The 13,412-nt window shown below is 47.7% G+C and overlaps 1 protein-coding gene across 1 annotated transcript in view; it reads right to left on the bottom strand.

The window, feature by feature from the left end:
- The window catches only part of fbxo10 (F-box protein 10), a 56,838-nt gene extending 43,706 nt beyond the window's left edge, over positions 1 to 13,132 (bottom strand). Inside the window, exon 1 of the mRNA XM_069925791.1 lies at positions 12,920 to 13,132. The gene's annotated coding sequence lies outside the window, so the exon portion shown is untranslated. The remainder of the gene's footprint in view (positions 1 to 12,919) is intronic.
- Between the last annotated feature and the right edge of the window lie 280 nt (positions 13,133 to 13,412).

Raw genomic sequence — 13,412 nt, 5'->3', positions numbered from 1 at the left:
CGCCCCCTTGGATCTTTCCGCCGCCCCCTTGGATCTTTCCGCCGCCCCCTTGGATCTTTCCGCCGCCCCCTTGGATCTTTCCGCCGCCCCCTTGGATCTTTCCGCCGCCCCCTTGGATCTTTCCGCCGCCCCCTTGGATCTTTCCGCCGCCCCCTTGGATCTTTCCGCCGCCCCCTTGGATCTTTCCGCCGCCCCCTTGGATCTTTCCGCCGCCCCCTTGGATCTTTCCGCCGCCCCCTTGGATCTTTCCGCCGCCCCCTTGGATCTTTCCGCCGCCCCCTTGGATCTTTCCGCCGCCCCCTTGGATCTTTCCGCCGCCCCCTTGGATCTTTCCGCCGCCCCCTTGGATCTTTCCGCCGCCCCCTTGGATCTTTCCGCCGCCCCCTTGGCTCTTTCCGCCGCCCCCTTGGCTCTTTCCGCCGCCCCCTTGGCTCTTTCCGCCGCCCCCTTGGATCTTTCCGCCGCCCCCTTGGATCTTTCCGCCGCCCCCTTGGATCTTTCCGCCGCCCCCTTGGATCTTTCCGCCGCCCCCTTGGATCTTTCCGCCGCCCCCTTGGATCTTTCCGCCGCCCCCTTGGATCTTTCCGCCGCCCCCTTGGATCTTTCCGCCGCCCCCTTGGATCTTTCCGCCGCCCCCTTGGATCTTTCCGCCGCCCCCTTGGATCTTTCCGCCGCCCCCTTGGATCTTTCCGCCGCCCCCTTGGATCTTTCCGCCGCCCCCTTGGATCTTTCCGCCGCCCCCTTGGATCTTTCCGCCGCCCCCTTGGATCTTTCCGCCGCCCCCTTGGATCTTTCCGCCGCCCCCTTGGATCTTTCCGCCGCCCCCTTGGATCTTTCCGCCGCCCCCTTGGATCTTTCCGCCGCCCCCTTGGATCTTTCCGCCGCCCCCTTGGATCTTTCCGCCGCCCCCTTGGATCTTTCCGCCGCCCCCTTGGATCTTTCCGCCGCCCCCTTGGATCTTTCCGCCGCCCCCTTGGATCTTTCCGCCGCCCCCTTGGATCTTTCCGCCGCCCCCTTGGATCTTTCCGCCGCCCCCTTGGATCTTTCCTCCGCCCTCAAAGTGGCGCAGTGCCCACTTTGGGAATCACTAGTTTATCTGAATGTATCCTTAACTCCTGCCAACCTCATCCTTCTGATTCAGCACCAAGAATGAAACTACTACTGGTAACATTTCATCCCTTTCTTATTCAGAAATGGACCCTGGCTTGAAAGTATCTAAAAAAAAAATCTTTGGTGCTCTGTTAAAAAGGAAATGGAAGCAAAGACTCATGATCCACCGAGAAAAATCCCTTAGTTTTGAACTGAAAGTCTCAATTCTATGTTCTTCTACAATAAAATCAATTCTTTCTATTGTCTCCCTTGTAAGACCACACAAGGTCATTGCAACCAAGTCACTGCTCACTCTTCGAAACACCAGTGGATAGAAACCTAGCCTGTCTTGTCTTTCCTCAGAAGACAATCCACTCATTTCAAGCAACAGTCAGGTAAATGTTCCTGAAATTACCAACAGTGAATTTAAATTACTTCCTAAATACTTGTGTGCAGAACAGTACCTTTGATATATAACTGAAGTTGATGTCGGTTGAGAGATATATTTTACTCTGGGCAGAGAGATATCCCTAGCTTGTTACTAAACAAAACCCCAAGAGTTTACACAAAAATGATGAAACTCTGAGACATGCAGTGTTCTTTCTGTAGAAAGATAAACATATACAGTATAACAAACATTTTGGGCCTGAGCCTTTCATCAAGGTATGCGCAAAAAGCAGGAAGGCACTTAAATAAAGTCTTCGTCTTAACATGAACATAACCTTCTGATTCAGCACCAAGAATGAAACTACTAGGCACACAAAAAAGGACCATTGCTAATGGACTGAACTTTGCCAGATGTACTATGTGTTTGTTCTCTTCTCTTGCCTTGTCCTTTATGGAAACAAATGCAAGCATCATGTGCATCAGACCCAAATCTCAGAGGAATTTCAGTACAATACTTGATCAACATCGAGTCTTTAACCCAATTCATTAATAATCAGATAAAAAGTGCTTCAACTTAGAAGGCCACAATATATAGATCTGCAAAGAGGACTAATGCTTTCTCCTCAGTGCCAATAATAGTCCACTTCACTTGATACCATGCTTGCAGGCAATCAATTGTTTGACTGATAAAAAAATGATCTGTATTTACATTGATATGCCAATCCAACACATGCTCAAAAAGCTTCCTTCGATCAATTGAGTATCAACCGCATTAAAAAACCACTTATTTTGTCTGCTCATTTCCAACTCATTGATCAAAGGCGTGCCACAAATCTACTAAGGAGGAGGAATAAACTAGCAACTCATCTGGAGAGCAAGGAATGGTTGCAAAAAAAATCTTTAGAGTGCACTTACATTGCCATTGAACCGCTCCACATCAGAACAAACTGGCAATTACTCTGCGCCTTTTGTAACCCCAGCAGAAATTACACGATTTGACTTTATGATTCATGCAATAAGGCTCATCGATGAACAGTTACCAGATACAACTAAACACACTATTCACTCATCTTTCAACTTGTCTGGCTCCATTCTTATCAATCCAATATGACCAAGCAATCACCTTCAAAGTCTTCATTATCCAGTTCTGCACAATAACATCTAAGGTTCTCAAGTTTATTGTTTGCTCACTATTACTCCACATGCTTCCTCTAGTGATCTCATCCCAACATACATCAGATCCCACACATGAAGACAACACTACCAGCCTCTACCACCTCCCCTAATAACATTGATTTACAAGAATGCCTAGTTCAGCAATAATCCAAATTTAAAGTAGTCACACATCCAATCAAATTTCTCCCTGGCCTCTCACCTCCTTGTCTCTGTTACCTCATCAGCTGAAAATTTTGCATTCCTCCAATTCTAGCTTAATAAGCAGATGTAGCGGTGGCTACACTGCTCCTCCAATAACACATACAACCAGAAGGGTTGAGTTCAGTGAGCAGACTAGTTTATTGCAGGCTGCTGGGCTGCACTTATACTCCAAGCCCGGACCTGGTTGAGAACCATTCTGGAGGGCGCTGACGTCACCTGGCCATCACGTGGTTCAACCAGCCCTGTGCTGGAAGGAAAGGAAACTTCCGATGGCACCATTTTGGCTGGCCGCCCCGCCGCGTGGCTTACAAGCGGGGCCGGTTCGCCTGCCTTGTGGTGAGCCGCCACACAGCACACCGCAGAACCGGCACCAATGTCCTTTTTTGCTTGGCGGCCTCACTTCTTGGGCTGGGCAACGACCATGGGCTCGGTGGGATCGAGGTGCGCTGGCTTCAGCCTGTCCATGGTAAACAGCCCCCACCTGCCGCCCATGTCCAGCGTGAACGTTGAGCCGGAACGCTGTACAACCCTGTACGGCCCCTCGCACGGTTGCTCCAGAGGTGCCGCGGTCAGGCCTTGCCGAACTAATACATATTCCATGAAAAGCAGTTCACCGGGAATGTGAGACAGGTGGGTACCATGGATGGGCGGCGGTGGGGGTTCGAAGGAGTCCAAGCATGCCCTGAGGTGAGGGAGTAGTTTGCGCGGCGACCACTGGGGATTGTGAGGTGCGTTGATGAACTCACCAGGTAGTGCCAGTGGTGCACCGTAGACCAGCTCAGCTGATGACGCCTGCAGATCTTCCTTGGGAGTGGAGTGGATGCCCAGGAGCACCCAAGGCAGTTCATCCATCCAGTCGGGACCGGTGAGGCGGGTCATGAGCGCCAACTTAAGGTGGCGGTGCAGATGTTGGACCAGTCCATTGGCCTGTGGGTGGTAGGCCATGGTGCGGTGTAGCTGGATCCTCAACCTGTTGGCAAGTTGTGCCCAGAGCGCCGATGTGAACTGGGCGCCCCAATCGCTGGTGAGGTGAGCCGGGATGCCAAACCGGGCGACCCAACCATGCAACAATGCTTGGGAGCAGGAATCGGTGGAGGTGTCTGGCATCGGGATCACCTCGGGCCAGCGAGTGCTGCGGTCCACCACCGTAAACAGGTAATGGTTTCCCCGGGAAACAGCCTAACGACGTCCACGTGAATGTGGCTGAAGCATTCCCAGAACTACTCGAACTCCTGTATGGGTGCCCTGGTGTGCCTGTGCACCTTGGACGTCTGGCAATGGGTGCATCTCCTGGCCCAGCCCGCAATCTGCTTCCGCAGCCCATGCCATACGAACCTTCTGCCACCATCCGGAACGTGGACCTGATGGACGGATGCGAAAGGTCGTGGATGTGACGGAAGACCTGCCTGCGCCACTGCTGGGGAACCACTGGCCGTGGGGTGCCCAAGGAGATATCGCACAGGATGGTGCCTTTGCCGCTCGGAGTTGGGAGGTCTCGGAACTGCAGGCCGGTGATGGCGGTCTTGAAGGCCCTCATCTCCTCATCCGCTTCCTGGTTCCGGGCGAGCTGGTCGAAGTCGAGGCCGGGCGTCAGCGCGTAGATGGCCAGTCGCGAGAGTGTATCGGCAACCACACTGTCCTTCCCTGCCTTGTGCCAAATTTCTGTGGTAAACTCCAACACAAAGGAGAGGTTACACTGCTGGCGGGCCAACCAGGGATCTTTTGCCATCCTAAGCGCCTGGTTTGTGGTCTGTGAAAATGGTAAAAGTCCTCCCCTCCAAAAAAATAGCAGAAATGCCACTCTGCCATGTACATGACCAGTAACTCGCGGTCGAAGGCACTATACTTGTGTCCCGGTGGGCGAAGCAGGCGGCTGAAGAATGCCAGCGGCTTCCAAAGTCCATTCACCTGCTGCTCCAGGATGGCACTGACGGCTGTGGCAGAGGCATCGACAGAGAGTGCCACATGCAGGTGGGTGAGCATGGCGGCCTTCGCCAGGGCGTCCTTGGTGGCCTCGAATGCGGTGCAGGCTTCTGGGTTCCAAGCAAGTGTCTTGTGCTTGGCTGCGATGAGGGCGAACAGCAGCTGCATGATGCGCGCAGCTCCCGGGATGAAGCGGTTGTAAAGGTTGACCATACCCGTGAATTCCTGCAGCCCATTGAGGCTGTCCGGGCATGGGAACTCCCTGATAGCGGCGACCTTCGCAGTGGCTCTTTTGGTATGGCCCAGGAACTTCATGGACTCTTGCCCGAACTGGCACTTGGCTGGGTTGATGGTAAGGCCGAAGTCGGCCAGCTGGGAGAAAAGGGCACATAGGTGGGCTTTGTGTTGCGCCCGGTCCTTGTTGGCGACAAGGATGTCATTCAAATACATAAAGACAAAATCCAAGTCCTGCCCACAGGGTCCATGAAGCACTGGAAGGTCTGAGCAGCGTTCTTGAGCCCGAACTGCATGCGCAGAAATTTTAACAAGCCAAAGGGGGTGATAATGACCGTCTTGGGTATGTCCTCAGGGTGCACTGGGATTTGGTGATATCCGCGCACCAGGTCAACCTTGGAGAAGACCGTCAAGCCGTGCAGGTTGGCCATAAAGTCCTGGATGTGAGGGATGGGGTAACAATCAGGAATGGTTGCCTCGTTGAGTCATCGATAGTTTCCGCAGGGACACCAGCTGCCAGAGGCTTTTGGGACCAGATGGAGCGGTGAGGCCCATGGGCTGTCGGACCGCCGAGTGATCCTCAACTCCTCCTTCGCTATCTGGAGCTTGTCAGGTGGGAGCCGGTATGCCTTGGTGTGAACCAGCGGGCCCTGGGTGAAGATGTTGTGGAACACTCCGTGGTGTGGCAAGGCAGCGGAGAACTGTGGCTTGAGGAGTGTCCGGAACTCGTCCAGGATCTGCTGGAACTCGTCTCTGAGAGTGCGATTCGGGGCCATCTGCGGTTGGGAGGCGTCGAGGCAAACAGCCTGGAAGGTACGGGCATCCACCAGGTGCCTACCTCGAATGTCCACCAGAAGCCCGTGTGTGAGGAGGAAGTCTGCACCCAGGATGGCAGTCGGGAAGGACGAGACAGTGAGCCTCCACACGAAGTTGGCCGATCTGGAAGTGGACTGTCTTGTCTCCATACTTCTGGATTGCCGTTGCGATGGTCGCACGGAGAGGAGGTCCACGAGGTCAGTTCCTGGATTCGATGGCCATGGCTTGGATGACACTGATCTGGGCTCCAGTGTCAACGAGGAATCGCTGGCCGCTAACTGCGTCCCGCAGGTAGAGAAGGCTGTGTCTTTGGCCAGCCGCCACAGCCATTAACAGCAGCCAGCCTGGTCGTTTCCCTGGACACTTCCGAGCCTTGGCTCCCCAGCACTGGTGGTAGAAGTAGAGGGCTGAAGTGGATGTTGTGGCCTTGGTTATGCTCCTGGAGGCCCCTGGGTGCTCTACCGCAGCGCTAGGGGCAGGCTTGGCATGGTCGTGCCCGTGCCTCGTGACCTGCTGGACCACTGAGCCTTCCAAGAATCGTGCGAACCATAGCTCTTGGGCCTTCTGGGCGACCTTCCTCGGGCCAGTAAAGCTCTCCTGAACCAGCAGCGGGCGGATGTCCCCGGGCATATGTTTGAGGAAGATGCGCTCGAAAAGTGGGCAGTTGGTGTGCTCACCCATTAGTCCATCAGGAACCTGTCCCCCAGGGCGTCGAGGTGCAGCACCCGAGCAGCCCGCTGGTGTCTGGATAGTGCAAGGGACCCGGTAAGCACTCGTTTGATGGGCTCATACTTGTCCTCAGTGGGTAGGTGCTGAACAAGGTACAGCACATGTCTGGCAGTGGCCTGGTCCAAGGCACTGACCACATGGTAAAATCTGGTCGTGTCGGATGAAATCTAGCGGAGGTGAAACTGGGCCTCCGCGTGGCCAAACCAGGTCTCCAGCTCCCAAACCCAGAATTCTGGCAGCTTTATGGCTATAGCGTTGATCCCAGGCTCGCTCATGATGTGTTCAAAGACACTTGAACCAGTAGGGGTCACCAATTGTAGCGGCGGCTACACTGCTCCTGCAATAACACACACAACCAGACAGGTTGAGCTCAATGAGCAGAATAGTTTATTGCAGGATGCTGGGCTGCACTTGTACTCCCAGCCCAGAACTGGCTGAGAACCACACTGGAGGGCGCTGATGTCACCTGGGCGTCATGTGGTCCCCCAACGCAGATTTCTGAGTCCCATTCTGGAAAGAAGGACAACTGCTGGCCAGTTTGCCTGCCTTGTGGTCAGCTGCCACACAGGCATAGTTTTTTTCATGCCACCAAAAGCAGCCCTGCATTTAGATTCCTGGCCTCGAGCTTTGACATTCAGCCTCCAAATCTTTACAATACTTAAAATTTCTGACTTTTTTTAAAAAAAAACTCTCTCCTCATATAATGTGGTGACAAAGATAGTATGCTAATGTTTCTGCCATGCACTGGTAAACATCTCATTACATTAGTTAAATGAATGCAAGGTATTGTTTTACTATTGAACAGAGAGGTGGCTGCTCTTGTAGCCTTCCACCTATCAGAGGAGCACAAGAGTATTAAGGTACAAAAACAACTGAGATTTGTTGCCACAGTGATGCTTGTAAATAGCCTGGCAAGATCCTTACAGAATAGAAATTCTTTACTGTCCCAAAATATATTATAAAATGCCCAAACTATTCAACAGTGACTGAATTAAAATGGTTCATTGCAAAACCACAGAATTTCTGATTCTCCCCATCTCTGCTTCGAATCCTGGAAATGTATGCATTTGAAAAAATGCAGAGGCAGAGAGGTTTCAAGTAAATTCAAACTGAAACCCTCATTACCCCTGGGCATAGCAGCCAATAGTGGAGTGATGTAAATTAGATTATGTGCAAGGAGCCAGAAATGGAGAAGCAGAGATCCTGGAAGGTTGCAAGGCTAAGTAAGGTAGCATAGAAAATTATGTGGATGAGGCCAAGGAAGCCACTAGAAAAGAGAACCAGGACTTTTAAGTCAAGATGTTGCTTAACCAGGAGCCACTGCAGATCAGTGAACACACTGGCCGGAGCCAAAACAACTTGATGCAAATTAGAGCAGTGGCGTTTTCATTAATTTCATGGTTGCCGTGAAATTAGCCTGAAGTCTGAGCAAGTTTCTAGAGGTGATGAAAGGATGGGTGAGGATTTTGAGAACATTTGAAATGAGGCAGGTAGAGTCAACTGATGTCAGAGGGTGAGAGGCAGTCTCGGGTGTGCATAAAATGAGGAACTTGTAGCTCAGATCTAATGAAGAGCTTCCACATGAAACGTCAACCATCCTTTTTCTCCTACTGATGCTGCTTAACCTTCTGAGTTCCTCTAGAAGATCATAGTTGGTTTCAGATTCCAGCATCTGCAGTTTCCCATGTGTCTTAAAGCACATATGGCTTATTTCCTATTTAATTTAATTGCCAATTTGCAAGCACATCACCCAATCTCCACAATAACTTAGTTCTTAAAATTTCTAAGTATGTTGAGCCTCTAATCCTGTGACATCATCGAGATCTGGCCATTGCCAGACCACAGTGCCAGAAATCTGGATTCAAGTCCCGTGCTGCCTGTAAGGAGTTTGTATTAATGGTGGCAGAACCAACGTTTACAAAGCCAGTGAATGGGACCAGGGTTTGAGTCTTGCGCTATCTGTCAGGAGTTTGTAGTAACAGCAGCAAATTTAAATGTGCCGGATCACGGGAGTTGCCAGACCACAGGATAAGAGAGGTTCAACCTGTATCATTCATCCTTACCTTTCAATATATTGAAAAATTGAACATCCAAAATATCTGAAGTCACAGGATAAAATAAATGTATTTTCTGGTTAAAAGCAATAGCTTCTCAGTTTTTAAGTCGCTTAAAAATTTTATACACTTGAACTCTCATTTATAAAGCAGCAAGTGAACTTTGCTTCTCAATCATTCATTCATTGCTGAACAACAACCTAGGAATTAGTGCATCTTCATTGTATTGACTCCTTCCCTTGTCATGGACACCAAAACTGTGTGGTCTCATCAACACCCCACATATTTGTAGCAATGCTTTTCACATTTCTAACAATGACATGTTTCTAAACTACTTGATGTATCGGCATATTAACTTGCCATATTTTGCATACTAGCAGTCAGATCACTCCTCGTACCTACATTTACTAGTTACTCAATTCTGTTTATTTTTCCATTCTTCCCACCAATAATCTCACATTTTATCATGTTGTACACCATCCATCACCCTCTTCCTCTCTCATTGACCCTGTCTATATTCTTCTGTCCACTCTTTGCATCTTCCTCCGAATTTACTTTCCCATCAAATTTGGAGACATGATATGCTGTCTTTTCACTTATACTGATCCTTGCTGGACTCCACCAAAAACAGCTACAAAAAGGAAATTACCCATTTATTCCCAGTGTTATAAACCCAGAGGACCCCAAAACCCAGCAGCAATAGAAATTAACCAAGATAAATGGTTACTTAAACAAATGTTGCTTTTAATTATCTTTAAACATGTAAATAGGATAAACTTTAACTTATTACTATTAACTTAACCCCCTTCTAATTCTAAGCACATATGCATGTAATGTGTATATAAGATCAAAAAGGTTCTTTGATTCACAGTCCAATCTCACTTCTCAGTCCTCCAAGTTCACTGATATCAGGCAATTCTTATACTGTGCACAGAATTTAACATTTATGAATTTCACCAGGCTTTGGTGCTTGAAAAATAAATGGTTACCACTCAGGAAGGTTCTTGTCAGTTTTCAGAGAGAGATTTGTTGTTTGCTGGACGCAATTGATTCCTTCTAATCAGCCATCAGGGTTTTCCAGATGATAACCTCTTTCTTTCAGGTCACCAGAGTTCCTTTTAGTTTCCCTTATTTTAAGGGAAACATTAGGCAGCCAGTCCTCTCCTCTTGTATGCACCGCAAGGACTTTAACCAGCCTGAACTAAGAACTCAAAACCTGTCTTCAAAATGGGGTTTTTCCACAAGCTTGCCAGCTTGTCATGTTCCAGTCCCAGCTGCTGCTGAACTGTAGAACTGAATTTTCTCTCTCTCTCTCAGAGAAAAGCACATGACCCTCTTAGAACAGCCAACTGTACTCAGACAGACTGCGGCTCAGGACCTAATCTTCCGAGTTCGTTCATCTGTTGCTTTCCAAAACAATAAACCATTACTCCATAGCATATCTAGTTAACACCTACATGAAGTCCTTCTAAGCATCCTTTAAAGTTCTTGCAAAGGCACCCAGAGCCTGGACTGTCTGGCTTGAGCAGAGCTCTGGCATTTTAAATGAGGTTTGTTTTGAAGTGTTTGTTTGTGACCTACACTAAAAAAAATTGCCACAGTTTATCTCCTTTAAAACATCTATATACAATAAAATATTACATAATCTGTCACAGCAGTGTTTTAAAAGTTTGATCCAATTTTCTATTCAACATTACCTTCAACCATGTGTTTTTTTTAAGGTATAACCTCCTTTTATGTAGGAAGTTATCAAATACATTCTGAAAATACAGATAAACTACATCCACTGGCCTCCTCCATATCTGCCTGCTAATTACACTCAAAAGATATTGCTCATCAATCACAATACAGTTTCTAAAACAGCATTGACTTTACTTTTCTAAATTCTATTGATTTATGATGGCAATCAGATCATGAAAACTCTTCAGAATTTAGGACCAACTGATCAAAAGCTATCTAGACCTTAAATGCAGCAAAGTTGAATGGTCTGGTTCAGTTCCATGTCAATAAATGGACCAATTGTTGGTTAGGAAACAGACCTCATGGGAGGAATCCAAAGGCAATGATTAGGTTTTCCTACATTTAATGGTGGAAAATATTTGTTCTTCCAGTAGTGGTCAACATATCTGACAATTCAGAATGGAATGGAGATAAAGAGAGGAGGTGGTGGGGTGCAGCTTGGAATATTCAGCCCACGTGCAAAAAGATAGACATGTTATATTGTTGAACAAACTGCATGTATATGGTGAAAACATGGTCCTAGTCAAATCTTGAGAGAAGATTGGTGGTAATATTATAAAAGTGGATGATGGTGATTCTTCGGGTGCAATCCCAGTCAGCTGGATGACAGAGGCATTGAAGGTGATCCTTACCAATATCTGCAGACAAATCAAGACCATTTACATATAATGCAACTTTTGAGTCCACAGGCAGAGATGGATACCTGAATGGATAAAAATCAGCAGAATTCCAAGAAAGATAAATATTGAATTGGGAGCTGACGGCATATTCAAAGATTCTAAAAAAGAAAGGTGATTAGGGATGAACAATTCATATTTTCAGGGTGGCAGGGACAAGGATTACTTTGTTTAGAAAGTATGCAGATGATGGATTTAAACAGGAAGAAGGTAAACAATCATTTGGTAATGGAAGTACAGGTACAAATAGACTCTGTTAAGACAATAGCTACCTTAGTGCACCATGTTATTCAGATAATTTGCAACCAGACATACCACCTTTTACATGTTTCAAACCAGCCTGCTTTCCCCAATTTCATCCAGGTTTTATAGCACAACTACTGATCATTCTCTTGTAAATACTTATCTAGAAATCTCTCTTCTGGAAATATAATGTTGCAGCAAGTTCTCTGTTCTAACCACTCTCTTGATACCGGTACACGATCCTTTATCCGGACATCTAAAATCCGGAAAGCTCCAAAATCTGGCAAGTGGGGACCGGCAGTTGGGGGAGGCGGCCAAGGGACTGGCGGTTGGGGGAGGCGGCCGGGCGACTGGAAGGGGATGGGGGTGGATACGGCAGCACAATTCGGGTGGGCTTTCCGAAATTCAGAACTCACTTTCCCCCAAGGGTTCTGGATAAAGGATTGTGTACCTGTAATGAAGTTTTGTCTGAAACATTATTGATAATATTAATTATCTTAGCTTACCTTTCCATCTCCCTCCCCTTTGGAATAAAGGAGCTATATTTACTATTTTCTAAATTAATTGAATTTTCCCAAACCTAAAATTAACTTCCTCAATACCAACTTCTTTTAAATCCCACAAAGTGAAGGAGATTGGTCAGCATGCAGTCCCTCCAATTTGCTCAATATCGTTGTCCTAATACCCCTTGTAATTTCAGAGTTCCTCTCTCCCTTGCAATTTCCAATTAAAAGCTGTGATTTTTATTCAGCCACTTTTCAATCATTATTTCCTTCAGGTGTGGAGATGAGAATGGAAAAAAAACCTCTCAGTTCAAGTACCTTACTGTTGTTTACACCACTTTATGCAAATTTACAGTGACAAACTTCCCCAAGTGATTTAAAGAGCATTAACAAATGAGAATTATTGGCCATATTTTGCATATATGAGCTGCAAGCTAATTCAGTGAGTATTTTAGACTATATAAATGAATATCATTCCCAAAACATCTTTTATACCTGTCTTTTTAAAAAATGTGTAAGTATATGAACCTACAACACAATGTTAAACTCTGGTACAGTATCCAATCTAGAAAGGACAATGCTGCAAATGGAACGTCAATATGAAATGAGGGTCCATTCATGTGGGAGTGAAGAAAGTGAGGTACCAAGTTATGAGACGATACAGTGGTGTAGAAAATGAGACGATTTGATATAATAGGAGACAGATCAGTTACCTGTGGAGGTGGGTTCAAGATGATTGGTCAAAAAACAAAGATCCATGGAACATGCAGCAAGTCGCAATCTAAACTATTCCACTGAGAGGGTCATTGAAGCAGTGGAGAACTGGAAACATTTTTGAATGGAGATATTGACAGCGCTTTGGGAGTGGAATTGATTTCCCTAACGCTCCGGAAAATCTCTTGTGCCATTCCCGTTCATGAAAAAGAATTTTAAAGAAAATGTGTAAACCGCTGAACTTGTATTTTGGGGTTTAATTATTGAAATGCACATTGCTTTTGTAAAAAAGAAAGATTTCGAAGCAGGAACACATTCGCATCACGTCGGCTCCAGCCCCGCAAAGAGTTGCGCCCCCGGCCATCCGAGAGCGAGCCTCCATCGAAGGGAGCCACCGGCTCCGCTCGGGGAAGGAATTCACTTTACCGCTCACCTTCTGTCTTTACAGCGGAGCTAAAATATTGCGTCGGCAGGCGCAGCTCGGGTCTGCGGGCTCTCACTCTCCGCTCGGCCGCCTTGCAGCGCCGGGGGCCTGGCCGCGACGACGAGAGCGTCCTGCCGCTCCATCGATCCAGAAAACAGCTTCACAACGGCCTACCCCTCCACCACACTCCGGCTGCCAGTCGTCCAGCCGCCACCGCCAGGCGTCCCGCGCCGGCCGGAGCCTGGGAATTACGTCATGTAGCAACCGCACGGTCGTTAGGGAGGGGACATGAACGCTTCAGAAGAGTTATCGTCGGATAACCTTCATGGAAATTCGTTGTTAAAAGCATTACAACTAACGGGCATAAGTAATTCAGAAGGTAAGAAGAGTTACAGATGGTATTTCAATTAATCCATACAACAAATTATTCAAATAAACAATAGTTTTTCCAAATGGATAGTAGAGGCAACTTCGCGCATGTTCAGGAATGAGACCCAAATAG

The sequence above is a fragment of the Narcine bancroftii genome, chromosome 1 (genome assembly GCF_036971445.1).
Source record: "Narcine bancroftii isolate sNarBan1 chromosome 1, sNarBan1.hap1, whole genome shotgun sequence".
In the NCBI taxonomy this organism is placed as follows: domain Eukaryota; kingdom Metazoa; phylum Chordata; class Chondrichthyes; order Torpediniformes; family Narcinidae; genus Narcine; species Narcine bancroftii.
This window is presented reverse-complemented; position numbering and strand designations above follow the sequence as displayed.